Here is a 9,770-nt window from a genome sequence, read left to right as displayed (position 1 = left end):
CAGGGAGGGTGTGGGACTCAAGCAGTGGTCTAACCTCTGACAGATGCAGTGCCCACCCCCCCTTTTATAGTAAATATTTAGTAACATCCCCTTTACCTCCCAAGATGAAATTCTTGGGAACAAAAAACTACCCACTCACTAAACTAAAATACGAATACACACACACACACTCAAACACACACTCTGCTCTAATGCTCATACAAAGGAGAAACAAAAGAAAAATATTTTATACTAAAATCACAGACATTTCAAAACTATTTCAGTAATGATATGACACCAAAGGCACACATTTGAGAGATGACCGCGAATGACCCAGCTACAAATGCAGACCACCACGGAGCATTAAATCAGCCACTCAGACACCTCCTGTGGCTTTGCCAGGGAGGTCTCTATTTTCTGAGCTGGTGAAAAATGCCTGGTAAACAGTACAAAAGAGATTAATGTAATTGCAATCTGGAAAAAGGAACCAAATATAAAAAGGCAAAAAATACTTTGTATTTGGATGTCAAACAGAATGATATTCCAGGTTCAGATACTTGAAAACAGATTTTCCCCCACAACAGCGGTTTTCGAAGTGTGGTCCCCGGACCATCAGAGTCAGCATCACCTGGGAGTTGTTAGAAACACACACTCACTGCAGACCCAGTGAATCAGGAAGCTGGGGCGGAGCTCAGGGACCTGTGTTTTCAGGCCCTGCACGTTCAGGTGTGGAAGCACTGCCCTGCAGGAACGTGGAGAGGCCCCACGGGAGGCAGGAGAGTTTCTGCCCAGCCCAGAATCTGCAGCGTCCTTGGCCAGTGGGCCGCCTGTCACTGGAGTCACACAAAACGCACCCACTGAGTTCTGAACATCCCTGCTGAGGACCACTGGACCATCTAGGGTCGATAGGAATCCTCTCTTCTCAGGTTTCCAGAAATCCTTGACCTTGGCGTGGGACCACTGAGAGGGGGCAGGCGTTGGAATGAGCAGGAGGCGGGGCAGGGAGTCGCCGAGCCAGCTGGAATGCCAGGTGTCCTGGCCCAGCCATGCTGCTCACCCCGGCAGGGTTGGCCAGGGGACTGGTTCTGCTTCCGGTGGCTGGAAGTGTTGGGGGAAAGGGAGGCTGAGCTTCCAAAAGGCCTTTCAAACCGCAGCTGCGCACACTTGGCCGTGAAGGCAGGCCTGGTCTCGGCTCCCCGGCTGGTACGGGGAGGGCACAGAGATTTGTCCTCTAAGCAGCTGTGACCCCCTGAGAGCCCGGGACATTACCCAGGCCCCAGCCCGGCCCATTCCACCAAGAAAGGAGGGGGCAGCCTCCCGGGGTCTGGGCTCCTGCAGCTGTAAAATTTGACCCTAGAACGCTGAGTGCCCCCAGGCCCCCAGGAAGGGTGCTGGGCCTAGAGCCACCCTCCCACCCTCCATGAGCTCTCGCCACCCCCACCCTGACCGATGGGCAGTCCAACAGACCAGGCAGGGCTGGGATCCAAGATCGGCTCCAGTCATTCCAGTCCAGCGTGGTCTGGACTGTGTCTATGCCAGCACGTGGGGATGGCCGGGCAAGCCCATCTCCCTTCATGGTGGGGGGTCTGCCCGTTGGTCTCCACGCACACACACAGGAGCTAGCATCAGACTAGTGGTTGCCTTGGCAGAGATGGTCAGCGTTCACCCAAATCCACATCCTCCTCTCCTTCTGCGGCACACACTAGCCCCCAGGTCCCACCTTCCTCACTCAGGAGTGGCCATGTGATGGGGTTTTAGGTGACAGGACAGGAGTAGAGGCAGCCTGTGTCAATTCATTTGAGAGTAGCCGGACCTCCTCACATTCTCACTTTCTCTTTCTGCCTATTGGGTGCAGATGACAACAAGGACCTAAATAATGGTACGGCCTCAAGATGGAGGGAGCTTGGGTCCCCTGATCACTGTGTGGAGGAAGCCACGTGCAGACCGGAGCATGCCTCTCAACCTTATATGTGAAAGGAGCATACTTCCAGGATGTGTGCACCATCAGAGAGTGTGTGGTCTACACTGGCTAACATATCTCGTTACACCTGCACATAGAGACTCTCAGGTCTTCTCTGTTGCAGCTGGCATTTGTCAAGGGGATGGCATTTGTCAAGGTCTTTCCCTTACAGTAGGGTGAGAATCTCTAACACTGATCCCACCTTCCACTTGGGTAAATTGAGGTTGATCATCAGAGGTGTCTTGGCAGCGATGAATGCACTCATCAAAAGTCAGTGACGAGTCATATGCCAAAAGTTAATGATTGCCAACACGCCAAGCCAGTGCCAGGCTCTGAGGGCACAAGGTCAGCGTGATGCATTCCTGCCCAGGGGCTGAGGGAATAGACCTGAGGCCACGCGGTGACGATCACCACGGGCAGGGGCACCGTGGGGGCAGGAACACCCGGCAAGAAGAGCCCAGATCCAGGGGGGTTTGTCCTGAGAGGCTGGGAAGACTCTGCCTAGCAGGGGCAGGTAACTGGGATGGCCCTGAAAAGGGGAGGGAGAGGTTAAGAAAAGAAGGGGAGGGAGGGAGAAATTCCAAGAAAGGAGAAAGGCTCATGCAAAAGCAAGGCATGTGAAAGGGCTGAGTCGTTTGGGAAGTAGTGATGGAGATGAAGTATCCTCAGGACCATGTTAAAGACAGGGCTGGTGGGTGATGGGGAAGGCATCACTGGGACCAGGTCACAGAGAGCCTGAGTCCAGCATGAATGTTGGAAGGTTATGAGGAATGGAATGACACCATCCTTACCATCCTCACCCCAGGGCTTCCACTTGGAAACTATTTCACATACTTTGATAGAAGAGCTGAGTACTCTGCTGACACGCACAGCAAGCCCATGGGGCAGGTTCTCTACGGTCTCATTGTGCAGATGACAGAATTCAGGTTCCAAGCATTTAAAAACTTGCCCAGTGCCACCCAGTTGTAGGGTTGGGACTTGCACTCACTAGAACATACGCTTCCTACTTCGTTTAGGTTACTACTGTAGCACAGGGTTGGCCCTCAGATATTTTGGGGGCGGTGGTGAATGAATAAATCTAATTCCAAAACTCTACAGTGCTAATCAGACTTTTTATTCAGAAAGATGCCCTTGGCTCTAGCGGGATGGAGAACAGGGGCAGCAAAGCCAGCAAGAAGCCTTGGCAGCGCCTCAAGGAGAGGTTGGACCAGCACCGCAGTAGAGGAGACGGAAGTGATGTAGAAGAGATGGAGTGGGCAGACTTTGTGGACCAATCAGGTAATAGGAGCTGCAATTTATTGAGGATAATAAGATGAGATTGTTGGATGGCATCACCGACTCAACGGACATGAGTTTGAGCAAGCTCCGGGAGTTGGTGATGGACAGGGAAGCCTGGCGTGCTGCAGTCCATGGGGTCACAAAGAGTCGGTCGGACACGACTGAGCGACTGAACTGAACTGAACGGAATAGGAGCTACAATTACTAAGTGTCCAGCCCTGTCCTAAGCACTTCACCAGTATTAACTCAATATCTCTTCCCTGCAGGCCCATGAATAGGGGGATCTCCTTAGCTCCATTTCACAGAAGAATAAATCGAGTCATGGAGAGATGAAAGGTCACGGATCTAGTAAATGAGGGATGTGGCACACCAGGGTCAGAGCTCTGTGCCGGGAGGAGGAGGGGCAGGAGAGGAGGGAAGGGCGGCTCCCAGGTTTCTGACGGGGTGACTGGGGCAATTAAGACCAGCCAGGCAGCAAGCCAGGGGACTGTCCGGCCTCCTGGCCGGGTCAGCGTTCTGGGGGGCTGTGTTTCTCTGTGGGCCTCTGAGGTCACTCTGGAGGAAGCCGCATATGGGAATACAGATGACTCCACCCAGCGCTCAACCCCAGCAGTGATGACTGCTGCTGGGGACCCGAGGATGCTGACGGCCATGGTGGGGGTGGGGGTGCAGGCTTGCAGAAGCGGGGGCCTGGGCAGGCAGGCGCTGAGCCCGGACAATGGGGGGGCCAACCCCAGCTCCCCACTTTCTCCATATTGCCAACAAGTGACCAGCCCCCACCGCAAAGCCCTCTTTGGGCACCTGACCTCTGCCCCTCCCGGCTGAAGCTGTGCTGCCTGAGCTGGGAGTCAGGACAGTGGGGCTCAGGCCACGTGGGAGGAGAGGGCTGGGCGTGAGGCACCGAGGAAGGACAAGGTCCGGCTCGGAGCCCCTCCCGGGAGCAGAGACCTGCAGCCACCACATGGCCCCAGGCAGCAGAGGAAACAGGAGGCTTCTCAAAATAGACCAGGAGCTGCAGCTCCGCGGCATTTCCCCGCTCCCACCATCTGGCTGAACCGGGCCGGAAGAGCGGCGGGGGGTGGGGGTAGGGGGAGCGGCGCGTGGATGGGCTCCCGCCGAGCCAAGCAGACGCCCACCATCACCCAGCGCCTCTGCCTGCCAGGTTCCCCTTCCTCTTCTGCGGACTCTCATGACTCGGCTGCCAAGGCAAGGGTACTTGCCACGCGGGAAATGAGCCAGGTGCGGCTCAGAGAGGTGAAGCGACTGGTCCAAGGCCACACAGCTGGCCAACGGCAGAGCTGAGCGGCTCTGAGTCCCGGGCGGAGGCCCGAGGCAGCCCCTGCCCACCCCGGAAGCTGCTGGCTCAGTCTCTCCTTAGACCAGCTCCCCTTGAAAGCCCAGTTCATAAGGACCCGCCTGGTGGCGCTGGGCCGCCTGCGCTGGGCGGGCCGGGGCAGAGGGAGGCTTGGTGCCGAAGAATGGCTGGGGCACGGTGGGCAGACCCTGCTAGGATTCCGCCGGGGAGGAAGGCGGGGCCCCCTCACAGAACCTTGAAGTTCTCTCATGCTCGGTAGCTTCCTCAGGATCACTCAGCCCAGAGCGTTCGAGCCCCTTCCAGCCCCAAAGAAGGGGCCCCGCACAAGCCACCTTCACCCACACAGCCTGCCGGCCTGGGCTTTACTGCTGGAGGCCGCATCACACCTGCTCCTCTCAGCTGCCTCGAGGGGGTGGACAGGGTCGGGCAATTCCTCCTCATTTTAACAGAGGGTCCTGAGGCTCAGAGTGGTGAAGGGGTGTCTCTGAAATGAGGCAGCCAGCCAGGACTTCAGTCTGTGGCCTTCATTCAGTCACTCAACAAGCATTTGCTGGATGCAAGCTGTGCCTGGGGATACCGCTGGGGCCATGCACTCAGGGATTGCAGTCTTGAGACGCCTACTCCAGGGCTCTGTCCTTGGCCCCCGGACTCCTTCCTGTGCTTGCAGCGAGGAAGTTGTGTGTGTGGGGGGGGGGGGCGGTGTCTTGCTTCCAGCGCTGGCCCAGCAGGGTGGGTGATGAGGGTGGGGCTGCTGGGTGTCACGGCGAGGCCACCCTGCCCCGACACTCAGCCCAGAGGAAGGCCCACAGCACCCAAGGCTGGCACTGTGCCATGCAACCCAGTGAGCAGACCTCGGGCTGGTCTGAACGCCCAGCGGTCTGGAGGTGGGCTGAAGGCAAAAGTGGCCTCAAGTCTTCCGTGAAACAGTGCTGGAGTGAAGGGAGAAAATGAGGGGGGGATGGAAGGAAGGAGGGAATAAGGCAAGAAGAGACAAGAAGGGAGAAAAAGAAAAGCAAGGATGACTGAGAGAGTCTCTTCGTAAAAAGAAGAGGGAAGAAGAGGACAGAAACCAGGATCTGGAACTGAAAGTCCAGTTCTGAACTCTAGAGATGCCTGAGTCTTGCTCTCTGGTCTTCTCCCCAGAGCTGTGATCGCCCCGAGCTTCCTGGAACCCAAGCGAGCAGCATAACAGGGCATGTGGGTGGGGCTCACCAGGGAGGGCTTCCTGGAGGAGGGGAGCCAGGACCCGGGTGATGGAGATGACCGTGGAGGCTGTGGCGAGTGGCTGGTGGCCGTCTCTGCAGGTACACGTGTCCTGCGGCTGTGTCTCTTCTCTGAGGGCTTCCCTTTCAACAAGAAGTCTAGGCGAAGGCCATCGTGGCTATGATCTTCCTCCCAGCTTTGAGGCTGCAGAGAGGGCTGGAATTGGGAGGGCCCACTGGGCTCCAGGGCCAGCTCCCAACAAATAGCAGCAGGCCCTGTGTTCCTGCCTGGGGACCCCCTGCAGAACTACAGATCCTGGTCTTGTGGAACGCACCGTCTGATGGGAGACACGAACACCTGTGCAGAGTGAGCCCGCTCGCTGAGGAGCCGTGAGCCACGAGAAGGGCAATCAGGGGACCTCTGAAAAATAGGGGCTTCAAGAGAACCCAAAGTGAGGCTCCCTGGCCTCCAGCAAAGGTTTGGCTTCCCTGAGTCTTCTCCAGGCCCGCCCTGAAGCTGGGCATCCCAGGGGCTCCTATATTTTCACCAGACAGGTGGGAGCAGGAGAAGGTAGGAAGGAAAACCACATCCATTGACATCTTCTGGTCCTCTCCCGAATCACTCTGATTGGGATTTGGGGACTTCCTGAAAAAAAAAAAAAAAACCACACTCATGGAAGCCTAAAATTAATCATTAGAGACATTTGGGAAGAGGTGTTGAGTGTTTTATAAAAGAAGAACTTCAGATCGAGCCTAATTAACCTTGGTCCGAATTACCTAGCTTACTCCATTAAGAATGTGCATTTGGGAGTCAGGTTGCCTTGATTTGAACATTACCTCCACCGCTTTAGATTCCTGGATAAGTTATTTCACCTCCCCGAGCCTCAGTTTCCTCCTCTGTGAAATGGGAATAAGTACAGTACCTACCACACAAAGTGAAGATGAGATAAGGTAACATACATAAAACCCTTACCTGATTGTGTGGCATTTAGAAAACATTTAGTGATTGTTGGCTGTTATGATTTATTATTGCTGTCTTCTTTATGATTATCCACACAACACCAACTCTATACCAAGCCTTGTACTTGGCACTGCAACCACGAAGAGGAATAAAACAGTCTCTGTGCTCCAGGAGTTCATAGTCAAATACACAGGGCAGGTGAAAGTCAGCAGGCAGCTGTTCACATATTAGTATGAATTAGCTTCATAAACCACTTGTCTCTGAAAGGGGGAAGTTTGTGAGATCAAGTCCGTAGGAGAGAGAGGTTCATACCGTGGAAAACACTTGCCTGCACCTAGAACATCAGGGGAATTCATCCATCCTGTTTTGTTGTACTGGGATCAGAGTGGGGATACAGAGCTGACCTCTGGGACAGAAACCAGGGAAATCAGCTTCCAGGCAGATTCTTCCAGATTTTGCTGGTCCTTGGCCTGAGGAAGTTCCCTGCAGGAGGTGGGGGAGGGGGAAGGCATCCGCCTAAAGTGCCAGAAAGGAAAAATCTTCTGGGCCTGCCAAAAGCACATCATTGTTCCCACCATACCCCAGCCTCAGACCCACCTCTGCGGGGACCTCCGCCCTGCCTTGGCCTTGAACTTGGGAACGCTGACTTCTCTGCATTCTGTTCGCTCGGGAAGAGCTGCGCGGCCTCTTCTGGGAAGTAGGCTCGACCTCCTGCCCATGTTCCCTGCTCCTCCCCTCGACGGGGGCAGAGACTGCACGGGGCCTGGGCCACCGCCGTGGTCTGTGAGGAGGCTCGGTTCAGAGGCAGGCAGAGCGAGCCTGGGAACGTGGGTGGTGGAGTGGGGAGGCTGGGTGGGCTGGTGACCCAGATTTCACTTCCTGTCCCGCTTCCCTCCATTCCCAGACGCCAGCTGGGGCTGGACACAGACCACAGGCCAGCAGGAAACCGACAGTCCTCTGCTCGCTGTGAAGCCAAGACTCAAGTTTTGCTCCAGCTTGGAGTCGGGCATCCTGTAGCCCACCCGGACCCCAGCTGGACCGCATTCCCAAGGCCTTTCTGATGGCGGTGAGGAGCTTGTCCATCGGTCCACCACCCCCACCTTTGCTTCGGCACGGGAACAAACTGAGCCCAGGGTGCAGCCGAGATCTGACGAAAGTGACACAGCGGGTTGGTGGCAGGGGTCACATCTAGGCCCAGGCCTTCTGACTTCAGGTGGCCGGGAAGTTCAGAATAAACGCAGGCATGAATGAACAGATGTATGAAAATCCTGATGCCTATGCCCCTGCCACAGTGACGGGAAATTAAGAATCCATTAGACAGCTCTTCATGAGGAATCGAGAGGACCAGGACACTAGAAGGAGGGAAGAGGGCCTGGCAGTGCCCACACCATGCCAGTTCTTGGAGTGGGGGCATCCCTAGAACGTATTTACCTCTTCTGGGATGGGAGTGGTGAGGGAACTCTTTCCTGCATTTAGTTAACAGAAGTTTATTGGGGGAATATCAAATGCTGGGGGCTTCCCAGGTGGCGCTAATGGTAAAGAATCCTCCTGCCAAAGCAGCAGACATGGATTCGATCCCTGGGTGGGGAAGATCCCCTGGAGGAGCAAGTGGCAACCCACTCCAGTATTCTTGCCTGGAAAATTCCATGGGCAGAGGAGTCTGAGGGGCTACAGCCCATGAGGCCCTAAAGAGTCAGACACGACTGATCGGCTGAGCACACACCTAACAGCATTTGCCCAGCAAGCCCTTCAGACAAGGTCCCTGCACTTGCAACAAGCCAGCAAAGGAATGCGGGATGACCAGCGGCAACACCCCTGTGATGGGAGCGAACAGGCTGGGGATGCACTTGACAGAAAGGAGGCTATGGAGGGGGCTGCCTCTCGGAAGAGGCAGCATTTAGGCTGAGCCCACGGGAAGGGAAGGAACCAGCCTGGTGAAGCTCTGGAGAAAGGGCTGTTCCAGGCAGAGGGGACAGCAGGTGCAAAGGCCCCGAGGTCAGCAGGATCTCAGCATTGCCACCAGAAGAGACAAAAGGCCACAACAGGAGGCTGGAGCTCCATGAGGGAGCAGCGGGAGGTACCAACAAGGTCTGGGAGGTGGGCCAGGTCACACAGGGTTTCGTGACCAGGGTGCGAAGCTTGGGTCTCATTCTGAAAGCACCAGGGATCCAGGGGAAGGTTATAAGGAAGGAGGGTTGATGGGATCCAATTTATGTGTTAGGAACACATTTTACTCTGAATGGGCTTCCCCGGTGGCTCAGACGGTAAAGAATCCGCCTGCAATGCAGGAGACCCGGGTTCGATCCCTGGGTCGGGAAGATGCCCTGGAGAAGGGAATAGCCACCCACTCCAGTATTCTTGCCTGGAGAATCCCATGGACAGAGGAGCCTGGCAGGCTACAGTCCATGGGGTCACAAAGAGTCAGACGTGACTGAGTGACTAACACTTGCGCTTTGAACGCTTTACTCTGAATAAAGGGTGGATGGGGATGAGCTGGGAGAGAGGCAGGCAGCAGGGAGACTGGCTAGGAGGCTGTGCAATGATCAGGATGAGCGATGCTGTCACCCGGAGGGAGGCGCGGGGGATGGTAAGAGAAGCGGGCTGCCTGAAGAGAGCTGTAGGGAACAGGGGCGACAGGGCTGCCGGAGGAGCTGATGACTGAGAGGGGGAGAGACAAGGGTGCTTTCTGGCTTTCGTGACCCGACAGACTGCATTTCGTAAGCCTGGGGGAGAGTGAAATGAAGTGCTTGGCTTCAGACAAGTTAAGTTAGAGACGCCTTTAGACATCCCAGGGAGATGTGATGGAGACAGCTGGATGTTCACAGCAATGACAAGAATCGTGATACTCACATACGGTTTGTGTTTCTATTTCCTGTTTGCCCTGTGTCTCCCCACCAGGCTTTGCCCCGTAAGGTCAGGAGCTGAGCCTGGCTTTGCTCCTAACCCTGTTCTCAGCCCTGAGGCTGGTGCTGGGCTGGAGCCTGGTGGGCGGGGAGGTAGGGGAGTGCTCAGTAAATATTTATAAAATAAACCCAACAGAGAGAGGCTGCTGGGTGTGTAGCCTCTCTCTGCTGG

General features: G+C 55.7%; 1 long non-coding RNA gene across 1 annotated transcript; it reads right to left on the bottom strand.

Annotated features, from left to right (window-relative positions):
* Positions 1-313: 313 nt before the first annotated feature.
* On the bottom strand, positions 314-7,507 carry LOC122450207. Its single transcript, XR_006272080.1, has 3 exons — positions 7,293-7,507; positions 6,708-7,178; positions 314-6,380 (listed from the first exon to the last, which is right to left on the bottom strand). It is a non-coding gene; the product is annotated as an uncharacterized LOC122450207 (long non-coding RNA).
* Positions 7,508-9,770: the final 2,263 nt, after the last annotated feature.

The sequence above is a fragment of the Cervus canadensis genome, chromosome 11 (genome assembly GCF_019320065.1).
Source record: "Cervus canadensis isolate Bull #8, Minnesota chromosome 11, ASM1932006v1, whole genome shotgun sequence".
NCBI classification, from domain to species: Eukaryota; Metazoa; Chordata; class Mammalia; order Artiodactyla; family Cervidae; genus Cervus; species Cervus canadensis.
Note: the sequence above shows the minus strand (reverse complement) of the source record. Positions and strands in the feature narration are given on the sequence as shown.